Raw genomic sequence first — 12,201 nt, forward strand, 5'->3', positions numbered from 1 at the left:
CCCAAACTTTGTTTCTTTGTCAGCAGCTGCGGGCTGCTATTTTTAGGAGGTGTCGTGAAAGCTTGCAGAGGTCTGTCTTTGCAGTGTCGCCAACGGCCCCCTCCCCAAAATCCGAACGAAAGGCCGGTAGGGCCACCCTCCTGTTATTAAGAACTTCTTGCCATCTCGTAAATTACTTCTCTAGCGCTTGCTCTGAGACAGCCTGAATTAAAGGCACTCTTCCTCCTGTCTCAAAAGAGTTCAGGACAGAGAGTAACCTGAAATTACAGTCATTTTCTTCTCTCCTATTTTTAAACACGAGTGTCTTGACTGCACGCAGTGCTTGGTGTAAGTATCTGTGTTTCTGTATCGCCGCCCAAAACCGCGCTGGCGCGGTATATGTTAACGCACGGGGAAAGAGGGTGGACATAGGTGTACCTGAGCGTGTTACGTGCGAGTGCCGGCTGGCTGAGCGAGGCTGGTGGCGCGGAGGGTGTTTCGGGAAACGTTAGAAGTGCTGAACAGCCTCGGTTGGAGTCACGGTGCGCTTTCAAGGAGGAACTTCAGCGTGCTGGCTTATGTGTATTTTAGCAGCTAAGTAACTTCAGCTTTTTTTTTTTTTTTTTGCACCCGTTCACTCGAGGTGAAACTTAAGTTGTAAGAAATGCTATTCTAGCAACTTTCAAAAGAGTAAATATTCAAAGAAGGGTGTTCGTTACTTCTTACACCCCATCTCTGCAAGCTTGTCAAGACCCAAGTCCAGGCTGCTTTGTTTCCTCTGTAAAACGATGACATCTAGTGCTTAAAATCTATTGAGAGTTTTGAACCGAGAGCGCTGCAGGCGAGGGTGTCGCAAATGACTTCCACGAGTGTCAGTTCTGTTAAGTGCCATGCGTGAATGCAGGTAATTAAAGCAGTCCACTTCCCCAAGTGTCAATTTTGTAAGAGCTAGCTGTGAGTTTAGGTAATTAAAGCGTTCTCTCGCATGTATGCATTTCTTGCATTGCTTTCTTTAAATTGGCAAAGCTTAGTTTAAATAGTTTCATTGAGGTGATGTAACGTCGTCTTTGAAAATCCTATTTTAAGGGTTTGGGGATTTGTTTTAATTATTATTAACTTTCGTTTGATGCTGGCTGGCTGTGCCATTCCTACAAAAGGATCCCTCTTTGCCTGCCGGTAGCGCATGGGAGCACTAGCAAAGCGCTGTGTGAAGTGCGCGCTGTTTGTGTAGCGGAAAAACAGTATGTTCAGCTTCCCCCCTTCCCCATCTCATTTGTGTGGCTATACTTTGTTTCTGATACGTGAAAACCGCTCTCATTTTAAAGTAACTTTCAAACTGACCCCTTGAAGAAACGTCTTGTTGTAAATTGAATAACTTAAAAACCTGAAGGTATTGATAAACAGGATGTTAAGAATCCTGTAATGTTGAAGGAAAATGTAAATATTTATTTCCCTATGAAATGAGGTTTGTGTTTCAGAGGGTCCATTGTGTTTCTCTAATCTTTAAATCCAGATGGATTAAAAAGCCAAGACCAACCATTTCCGTTGTTGTATGAGAAGAGTAAAGATATTTTTAGAGTAATGAGACATGTCCCAAGGTTTTGTGAGTCCTGGTGAAACGCAGTGGTGTGTACAAGATTGAGAGTGAAACTTGGTGAGTCCTAATGATTAAGCAATTAGTTTTGAAGATAAGGCAGATTTCCAAGTATTTAGAAACTTGAAATTCTTATGTTTTGGTAAGGTTTTGTGTGCCAGCTTCCCCCTAACATTAGAGGAAGATGAAAACATACAAACACTAGCTGCTGTATTTAAAAGAACAAGCAAAAATCTCTTTGTAGACTGTTACCCTTTGCTAATGAAATCTGTGTTAACGTATTTCTCTATTTCAATACAGAGATTAAAAAAAAAAAATTCAGAAGACCTGAGCTCAAACCTTGAAGCTGAGGGCTTTTTGTAATGGGAGTGGGCACCTGTATATGTCAGATCTCGGGGCAGGGGGAAAAAACACCCCAAAACATAAAAAATTTTCACCCCATCTGTTCTTGAAGCTTTTGGTGAGTGAAAATTGTGTCCTGGTCAGGTCCCTCTTCTGCCTGTTCCCAGCTGGAGTCTCCATGTTGTCCGCCAGCCACTGGTTGCTGGGAGCTCACACATTTGATCCTAGTTCTTATGCTATACAGAAAAACCCCAACAAGCAAAAAAAACCCCCGACAAAACCCCAAAACAAAAAAACCCAACAACTTAAGAGTAATAACAACAAAAAATTGCATCTGATATCTGGTGTTAGTTAATGCAAGACTTTGTTCTTCAATTTAGATTCATGTTGAGGCGTAGCTTATGATAATGCAGACAAGGCAGGTCTGTAGTTCTTCACAGAGCAAAGACCTCTTCCAGTGTAGCCCCCAGCCTCTTGTGTTTTGTGTGCTGTGGTGAACTGGGGGGTCAGATAACGTTGCTTGTCTTGGTATTTGTTACTCCAGCTGGAGGCGGTTAGTTGCTCTGGGAGAGCTGGCTGTCGAGGACACCTACTTCTTTTGGGGGAAGAGTAGTCATTTTTTGTGCAAAACTCAAGCTTTTCTCAGATGTCCCTTATCCAGAACCCAGCACTGGTTAGTGGTGTTGGGTTCTTGCATCTGGGACTTCTGGAGCCTTCTGAGCTCTGCCTGTAACAACTGGTGCAGGTCTAAGTCACGTGCAGCTCAGCCTTGCCTTAGCACCTCAGCTGGGCAGATGGATGGTGCGTGCTGAGACCAGAATAAAACACTGAAACAACACAACTTAGAAATAGTTTCTCTAAGGTAGAGCTGTGTTTGCCAAAGCTAGAAATAGCTGGGTTAAAATTATTTTACTGCGTTCTGTTCCATATTATAACTTAAGCAAGCCAAAAGCTGTTCCTCCAAACCAAAGCATTCTTCCCCCAGCTATTAAATATCCCAGACTGCCGAGTCTGTTTTCCTGCCTCAAGATGTGGGAGGGCAGTCTGCCTCTTCCTCTCTGCAGTCCACCATAAAGTTTATCCTTGTGAACGAAGGGGAGACATGGCCCCTCTCCCCAAAAATACCCTTCACCATTTTAGGGGTGATGGCCCTCTAAGAGTTCCAGAGGAAAGAGGGCGCGTGCTGTTTTCTTGTAAAACCTCTCAGTTTTTGATTCCTGTTCTGTGCCTTAAATGAACCCTAATCCTCAGGTAAATGTCTAGGGTTTGAAATTGTTTGCTAAAGCAACTTGAAACCTGACCCACAAAGTCTGTAAATCTTTAGTTAGAGTGCCCTGAGGCAAATAACGTTTGAATTTTTTTTTGTTCCCTGAAGTAGTCGAATGTACAGATCCCGTCTGAGGGAGGGTGGGCAGTGAGCGTGTGCCTGAATGAATTGTTGGAGGGAAGGAGCAGAGCTGTACGAAAGCACGTGGAGCAACCTTGATAAATCCACTGAAGTGAAAAATAGGTGTTGGGCCAAGTAACTCTTAATATTGCAAGCTATTGCAAAGCCTCTCAGGAGCTGAATTTCTTCCCCGAATAACTGATCTAGAGTTGTCAAAGTCAGATGTTCTGAAAACTACCAATTTCATCTGATACCGTCGTCGAGAGCAGCATCAGTCTCAGAGTCACAAGCAGGACCCTGTAGTCCTGGGGCTGTTCCTCACGCAGGGACACTGCAGCGGAACAGAAGTCCTTCCTAGTGCTAACACTACCTGGTGTTGATGGAGAGAGGTATTTCACCCTTAGGATTTCTATAGCAAGATAAGGTTTTTATCATTTTCGATAGGCAGCGTTAGAGGAAGAGAGCCCAGCATGTCTGCATGGCAACTAAAGATACCTCTGCTGCTCCTATCTGCCACGGCCATTAAATAGGTAGCGAAATAGCCTAATTTATCTGAATGCTGTTGTGTGTGCTAACAACTTCATTTATTATTGCATTACAGTGTGCTTTTCAGAGTCCAAAACTATCTTCCTTTGTGATTTAAAAGTATCTGTAACATTTTGGATGTTGAAAAACTGGGGGCTTTTGTTTTTGCCTTTTTCCAGGAAAAAACAAATGCGTGTATACACACGCAGAAACACACCCCCACCTGCTCAGAAGATTAAAAAAGCAGATTTGCAGAGTAGCTTGGTAGAAAGAGTCAGCTTGAGGATAAAACTTGAGAGCCAGGACTACTTACTGAAATGTTTTGGTTTGGACCAACAGTACAGCAATCAAATCCAGTGAATGGTCTCTGACATGTGGTCCCCAAATGTTTCTATTTGTTGAAACTGTTCAAAATCTGCATTTCTACTGTATATTTTTATGGCTTCTGCAAATGCAGCAAGAGGTTGAGCAGCGATGTTTTCCCTGTATTTGCATAGGGATCTTATCTCTGTGATTATTTTGTTTTGTTTTTCCCCCAAAGCATGAATCTAATGCATACAGTCTGGTATGGCAGATGGGAGGAATAACTGTAGAGATAAAGACTCAACTTACAGTTCAAATCCTCTTTATTTCAGTTGAACTAATCATTATGAAAAGGTTTTTCTTGGTTCTGGATAAGGTATTCTCGGATAGTGTGTAGAGAGCCAGTCGATGTCCTGGATGGTGTCACAATGAAAAATGTGTGAATGAAAAGGCAAAATCTATATATCGTGTTGCCTAAACCATGTCTAATACTGGGTAATTCTGTCAAGTCATAAAACCTGGGTGGGCTGGTTTCTGGAGAACTTCTTACAGCGCTGCTGCCAAAGTCCTGGCTCACGTCTACATAAGGGATGTATTTAACCCACCTTTGGGTGGATGCATCAATATTTCATTATTGCGTATAGATTCCTGGCAGTGAGCCCTTGCATTGAGTAAATCTAAGTGTATCCAATTAATATATAAATATGAATTGATACATAAATATACATGCTGTTAAGTAAATACTGAGGGAATGTAAATCCTAGAAATAATGTTCTCCACTGGCTGCAGACGATGAAAGTGCTGTGGCAGAATATCATATAACCGGGCTAGCAATAATGTTTTAGAGGGAGAGGGTGACAGTAATAACTGTTTTATCTGGCTGAACGTTATTCTCTCTGTTACCTTGTCCCCTTCCTGCCAGTCCTCAGACAGGTATCTGTGGTGCATTTGGTGATGTGTTTGAGAGAAAAATGGGACTGACTTTTGCTTGGGAGTGAAATCTGTTTCCTGGTTTCTGCAAGGTGGGTTTACATATTTTCAAGTTTATATTCAGATTTCTCAGAGATGCTCGAAGTCTGTCTTCACGCAGTCGTGTGCGATGGGCATGCATAGCTTTGAGCTGAGTTCACAGTGTAGTTTCCTTTGTGGACGGTTTCTCTTTGTAGTTTTGAGCGTTGTTTTAAAATTTCGCATGAAAGCAGCATCCGCAGGCACTTGAAGAGGAAGAATTAACTTGTTGACTATAGAAATGGGTATGTCTTCTATACTGGTGAAATGCATTGCAGCTTAAGGGGATCTACAGGCAATTCTGACCGGACTTTTTTCTTCTGTTCTGTATTTTGCGGTTACCAACTACAGTTAGTCATGGTGTTACTTTTGTTCTTTTCCTCCTGTCTTTTTGTTTGTTTGTTTGTTTGAACTGTGACCTGATCCTTTCTTCAGTTTTGTGAGGTCATGTATTTTTTTTCCTGCCATAGTTTGGGGAGGAGGCGAGATGATGATTTCCATGTTCAGCATGCTTCCCCCACGCCTCCCCCCAGCCCCCTTACTATGGACTCCCTTTTAGCACCTTTTCTTTGTCAAACATTTTTTTGGTCAAAATGTTTAAGTTTTTAATGAGCACTTGGATGTATTATGTTAGACTGTGACCTTGCTGAGCTTTGGAAAACACTTGGGTTTTATTGTGTTGTAAGAACTAGATACATTCCAGCTGTTTCTTGTACCTACCACTCCTCCTCTTTAAAGTCCCTTTATCCACTCCTGGAGGAGGTTTTTTGTTTTGTTTGAAAAAAACCTCTTTAAAACCCCTCAACCTTTTCTGCTTAATGAGACTAACGTAACTCTTAACTATCATTTTTAAAATGAGCTTTCCAACTACAGCAAATTAATGAAAAACAGCACGTGCCCTCAGACCCAGTATACTAGAAATGCTTCTGCTGGTCTAAGGTGTGCTTGATACACCTAACATATTATCCAAATTACCTTAGGAGGGGTGATTTGGTTTTGCTGTTTTTCACATATCTGAATACCATCAGTCCAAGTAAAAAACTAACTTTAAAGGAATGTGGTGAATAAGCTACTTTAAAATAGGTTCTTTGGTTCCTCATGCTGTGAGCTTCTGCAAACAGTTGTAAATTTAGCATTTATGAATAGTGCTAAATTTCTATTTTTCCAAGGAAAAGAAAGATGTATGGATCTGACTCAGTGTGCTAGCCTCCAGTTGGATATTTAGCTGTAAAACTTTAATCTGTGTTACACTGATTAGAGAAACTTAATTTCAACAGTGTTTCACATTTGTGGTACAAAACATCTGGGATTATCCTAGAAGGGCATGAGGATTATAAGACTTGCTTTATTTTTTTGCCAGTGCCGAGTGTGTTGGCATGGGTTTTTTTGCACTAGCTCATGTGAAAATCCTAACTTTTGTTTCTGGATGTGATTCAGCTTTCAGTCATTACTATTAGAAAAGAAACTCGATATACTAACTTTGGGAAATAGTTATTACTACGTTGGCCAAAAAAGTCAGAGTCATTGTCACGTAACACAGCTTCAAAGGAATATCTGGGTTGGGATCAATTCATCTAGCACAGACAGTGAAAACGTTAGGCATTGGGCCAAACTGTCCTCCTAGGTTAAGTCCCACAACGACATGGTTTAGTGTTAGTGCCGGGCTGTTATCACAGTAAGGTGTCATTGAAACTTCTGTGCTTGGCATGTCCTTCTCCTGCCTTTTTTGTGGTGGCAGTGGTGTTTGTCTGACCCTCTGGTGATTTGGCTCAGGGAGTTTCATCTGATGGTGGAAACTTGGCCTGTTTTGTGGTGTTTGGTACTCATTTGGCTCCTGGGAGGCGAGATGGGCACCAGTGCTCATGCCAGGGAAGAGGTGGTGATGGCAGAGTTGACCTTTTGGTGGCAGCTTGCTGTTGGGTTGCAGCCGAGCTAGTGGGATGAAGAGAGGCAGACACCTGAATTTAGAACGTTGCCTGCCTCTCTTCCTTGTATGACTCGGGAGCCGTTCGCTAGGCGCCCGGGGTCGAGGTATAAGCTAGACACCTGAATTAGGGAGGCTGGCTTCCAGCCATAAATAACTTCTTCAGGATGAATTTCATAAGGCTTATAAATACAGTTGGAGCTGTTTTAAATAGAAACTCTGCCAAGAGTTCCTGAGCCAAAGCATTTGAAAGTATTTGATATGCTTACATACTGACTTCCACTATGGCAGAAGCGGCCCTTGCATCTTGTTGGGGTTTCGTTGGCTGGGAGATGGTCCTTCAGAGGTGTTGGGCCATCTGGCCCAGCAGTTCTGCAGTGATCATCACCTGCCCTTCAGGGGTGCAATCTAATCCCAGATCTAATCTACAGTGTTACTTGCAAATTCTTTCCTGGAGGTACTTTATGGCTCCGCTATTTGTTATTTATTTATTGTTTTTTTCCTTCAGGAAGGAATTTGAAAAATCTAGCTTGTGGCGTCTGATTTGAGACTTTCTATGTGGTCAAATGACCATGTCAGCTAGTAAATCACAACGTGATAAAGAACGGAAGCAAACGAAGCCACATGTCAAAGTGGCTGTGGAGAAGAGGAAGAAAAATTAAGATGCTGTTCTACAGGAGTGGGGGGTTTTGTAGCAACAGCTGTTGCACTGCCTTGAATGCTGCTTTGGATGCTATTTCAGGTTAGGTGAAGCTGGGGGCAAAGCTAAGCATTACTGCATTTCCACTCGAGGTAAAACCTCTCTTCTTCCTTGTGTCACCACGCTCTGTTTGCCTGAACAGTGCCACTGACAAAATGTACCTTTTTGATGCACCTGAAAATGTAATCCTGAGCAAAAATGAGCCAGGCATTTGATTGCAGGTTCTTTTGCAAATAGAAGGGGTTGTAACAAAGTGACATTGACTGTCTTAACTGACTACAAAGGTCTCACCTTTACATAATTTCTTTTTTTTTTTTAAATGTCAGGTGGGCATCCTCATTGCAAGTTCTTCAATAAAAAGGTATTCAATAAAAAGCTCACATGGAGTTGCTCTTATTTGGACTGCATGAAAATGAGGTGAGGATGAAGGCATGAGCTCCAGGTACAGATGGATATCTTTCACAGACGTTTGCCTGGTGCTGTGGAGGGAAAAAAAAAACCCAAACTGATATAATAAACATCGACTCGATGATTATTCAGGAGGGTATTGCTTCACAACTACGAGTCTTACGTGTCGACGAATTTTTTCCAAGACAAATCACCATTAAAATGCACAGACTGGGTTGCTCGCTAATGACCTAGCTTTCATGCGTCTGATAAAATCCAAAAGTCCTCTATGACGTTGGGGTAGGTCTTGCAGACATGGGCTGTAATCTCATTTGAGAGCATTGTTAAAGACTCCAGGAAGTTCTGCATGTCAGGTGTCGGTGGATGGGGTTGGGAGCTGTGCGCTGTGGCACAATGACAGAGGAGAGAGGCTTGGAAAGGGACGAGGAGAAATGTGCACCTAAGGTTATTTGTAAATAACCACTTTTTCCTTCTTACTGGAGTGAATCCTTACCTGGTAAGTATTTAAATTATGAAATTTTGTAAAACGTACTGGCTTTTTAAATCTGGTTTGTTTGGGTTTTTTTCATTTGTTTTGCATTTTGGTCATTTAAAAGATTGGGGGAATACATTCTCAGACTGTTAGAAATTTCTCAGTGTGTTATTACATTTATTTTAGTTTTTTTCACTTACATATTTGTAAAATCACTATCTCATCTGCTTTACCTACCCTGAGGCATGGAAGCCTACTGTTAGACCTGGCTAAAAAATGCGTGTATGTGTGTACCTCTGGTTCTTTTTTTGTTTTTTTCCCTTTGTTACCTCCCCAGCTAAGAACTTCTAAAATATATTACTTTTTTTTAACATGGCAACTAAAATCTTATGGCGTTCCATTTTCCAGTGGAATCTTTGATCTTTCCTTGTGAAAACTGTCTCCCCTTGAAAATTACAGTAAAAAGGTGAATGTTCATTTCCTAAACTTATTTGGATATACTGTAGTTAAGAAGAATAATGCTATTAAATCGTGTCTGGTTCTCGATATAATGGTTTATTTTGTCAGAACACAAACTACTTAACATGCACATTTCGGCAACAGGATTTGGTGTTTGCGTGCGGGCAAGTCTCTCGCAAGAACCATATCTACCGATCACAGTAACAACGCGTAAGGTTGGAGCAGCGTTTTCCACCGTCTTAAGCAGACGTGGTCGGGAGGCTGGCAGTAATTCGGTTTCCTGTGTCTGGTGAGTAGATGGGTTAGATGCGATCCAGCCGCGCACATTTCCAGCGGTGACTCATCTGATTGTTTTCTCTTTCCTCTGTGATCAGCCGAGGAGGTAGGATAGAGGAGGGTGTCTCTCAGGCAGTAGAAGACACCTCTAATGTCGCGCTACCTTTCAGATACGGGGGAGTGAAATACGGAGAGGATATTGGTGTGTCTCGGCTGTTTTTAAAGGTATGCCAGCCTTCCTCGCCTCGGTCTTTTTTTTTTTTATTTCCTCAGAGTGTTATTCCCAACCCAGCTATGCTGTGGCTGTAGCTCGGCCACATGTTATCTTTATTCTTGCGGTATTGCACAGTCTGGGAACAGATGAACCTGGTGCAGGCTCAGTTTAACAGACATTGCTCCTGGGGGAAGGATGTGGAGAAGAGATCTGGGTCTCCGGATCCTTCTCATCCCAACCTCAGCGTGTGCTTCTCCACTCAAGTGAACAAGCGTATGTGTCTTTGTTTCTTTTTGAGGCGGGGGATATATACTCCCCTTTGGGAAGGGGCACTCCTCTGCAGACTGCTAATGGGGGTAGATGTGACATGCACCAATTTTTTAAGCCAATTTAATCATTTTTTTTCATCTGCTGATGCCTATAATGTTGCTTAGATTGCACATAGTGGTTGTAATTTTTGTGAGAGATGCAGATTAAGACCTTTAAGTGCTTTGACTGTGTCTACCTGCCTGATGTAGGCTGGGAATTGGAAGCGGTGTGGCTGCTGTCACACAGAAATCCATATGAACTCGTTTAGGTCTGGCAGGAATACCTTAACGTATTCCACAGCGTTGTGCAACATAAACATCCTTTGAGATTAGGATGCTACGAGTTAATTGCAGCCGGACACAGCTCATCATTTTCTTCATCTAAAGAGCCTGGATATTGCTCACCTTTCTATTTTGTGGGAGAAGATTTAAAGTATGAAACTTGCTTCTATATAACTTCTTTTGTCTGTCAGGGAGACTGTTTCCCAGAGTGCTAATAATACGCAGGTTCCTCAACTCTTGTAAAAGTATAATTGCTGTTCATCTTTTAAAGAGCTTGATAGTCTTAGTTACAGAATGCAGCATCCTTACCATGAGAAGTGTCTGTTGGAGAAGCTTCTCTTGAGAAAGCTGCTTTAAATCCTCTCATGTTTAGAGGCAGGTATGTGGATTTCATATGCCCCTTTCTTTCCTGTATTAGATGTGTAATACCGTGATAGAAGAATTAAAGTCTCTGTGTAAATGTCAGCGTTCTATATCCCCTCCCATCTACTTTTAAAATAGTTTTAATCCCGTGATTTGGAAGGGAAATAGGTAACATAAGGGAGATGCAGATAAAAATCCATCCTGTGGTTGGGACCAGTCTGACTGGCAGCATGATGTATTGAGGATCTTGGAGTACAATAAGGAAGACTCTGGGGATTGAATGTGACTGTAACACCAGCAATCAGGTACCAAATATCGTTGCACATGACACATGCGGTGTTGTCACATTCCTCAACTTAGTAAGAGAAGTTTTGGCCATCTTCTCAACTTCCATGAGCAGCTCCTGTTTACTTGTTCAGTTTAAATGATTGTGGGGGTTTTTTGGGTTGGGTTTTTTTTTTTTTTAGCGTAGGTTTTATGGCCGTGATGCTCTCTGGTTTTCTGCTGAGAAAAATCTGGTTTTAATCTTGAGTTTTAAGCTGCGTTTTTTGGGAGGCGCTCAGAAGTAAGCATGAGTCTTCACTATGAACTAAAAGTTTGATTGTTTCCTGGATATAAGTGCCAGGACACTTTCTACTTTACACTGAATTTGACCAGGTTCTGTTGCAGCAACTCCCATTGGTCATTAAAACATCACTTTTGCTGCTGATAGTTGATTTCTACATAGAATTAAATGACATGTTTGGGAATATTTACATAATGCAATTCTCTCTATTTAACTTTTTGGCATAATTAGGCTACGGCCCTGTCATGAAAACATGGTTTTGGTTAAAACTACAATGAAGTAAAGTCTTTATATGATGTTCCAGACGTCATTAAGCACTGTTAAATCATAGCTGTCAGGCCAGAGTTGTGAAAAATCTCTGCAGCGGTGGCTAGTTCAGGGAGAGAGTTCTCCAGCAGTCAGAAAATTGGTATAATGCTATTTTAGACCCCGAAGCCCCTTGCTTCTATTTATATATAGTGTCAACGGGTGCTTGTTGATGATGCTTGTTGCATGTACCACTTGCTACAGTCTCAGACGATGGGGAAACTGCTGCATGGAGCAAACGAGCAGCTCATGTTCTCCCTCTGCATAGATTCATTACTCTAACCAAGTTACTCACATATATGCAGTCTGGAAATACTAAAGGTCTTTGATCTTTAAAACTTAATGTTTGAAAATGTAAATGATGCACTTCTTTGATCTGCTTCTTAAATTAAATGGTAATTGTGAAAATTACATCAGGCAGTTTCCACTTAAAGGTTTATACTTTTCATTTCACACTACGTTAATTTTAAGCCGTATGTCATTGCTGGCTTTTCATCAGTGAATTCTGGTAAGGGGAAGATCCTTATGTTTCTACATGGCCTAATTATCAGCAGTGTGTTTATTTAGTGATTAGACCTTAACATGCGATTCCTCTAACGCTGACTCCAGGGATCGTCAGTTTTGCCTGTCTGCTGGTGTGTTCATGACAGGGGGAATAGGAATCCTTACGGCTGAGCAGTAGAAAGCGAAGAGAGTTTGAGCTGCGTGTGCCCAGGGTGGGATTTGTTCGCTTAAGTTGTTAGGAAACGCGTGGACACATGCTCTGTTGCAATCTGGTGACGCGTC

This window comes from Pygoscelis adeliae, unplaced genomic scaffold (assembly GCF_000699105.1).
Source record: "Pygoscelis adeliae isolate BGI_AS28 unplaced genomic scaffold, ASM69910v1 Scaffold500, whole genome shotgun sequence".
Classification (NCBI taxonomy): Eukaryota; Metazoa; Chordata; class Aves; order Sphenisciformes; family Spheniscidae; genus Pygoscelis; species Pygoscelis adeliae.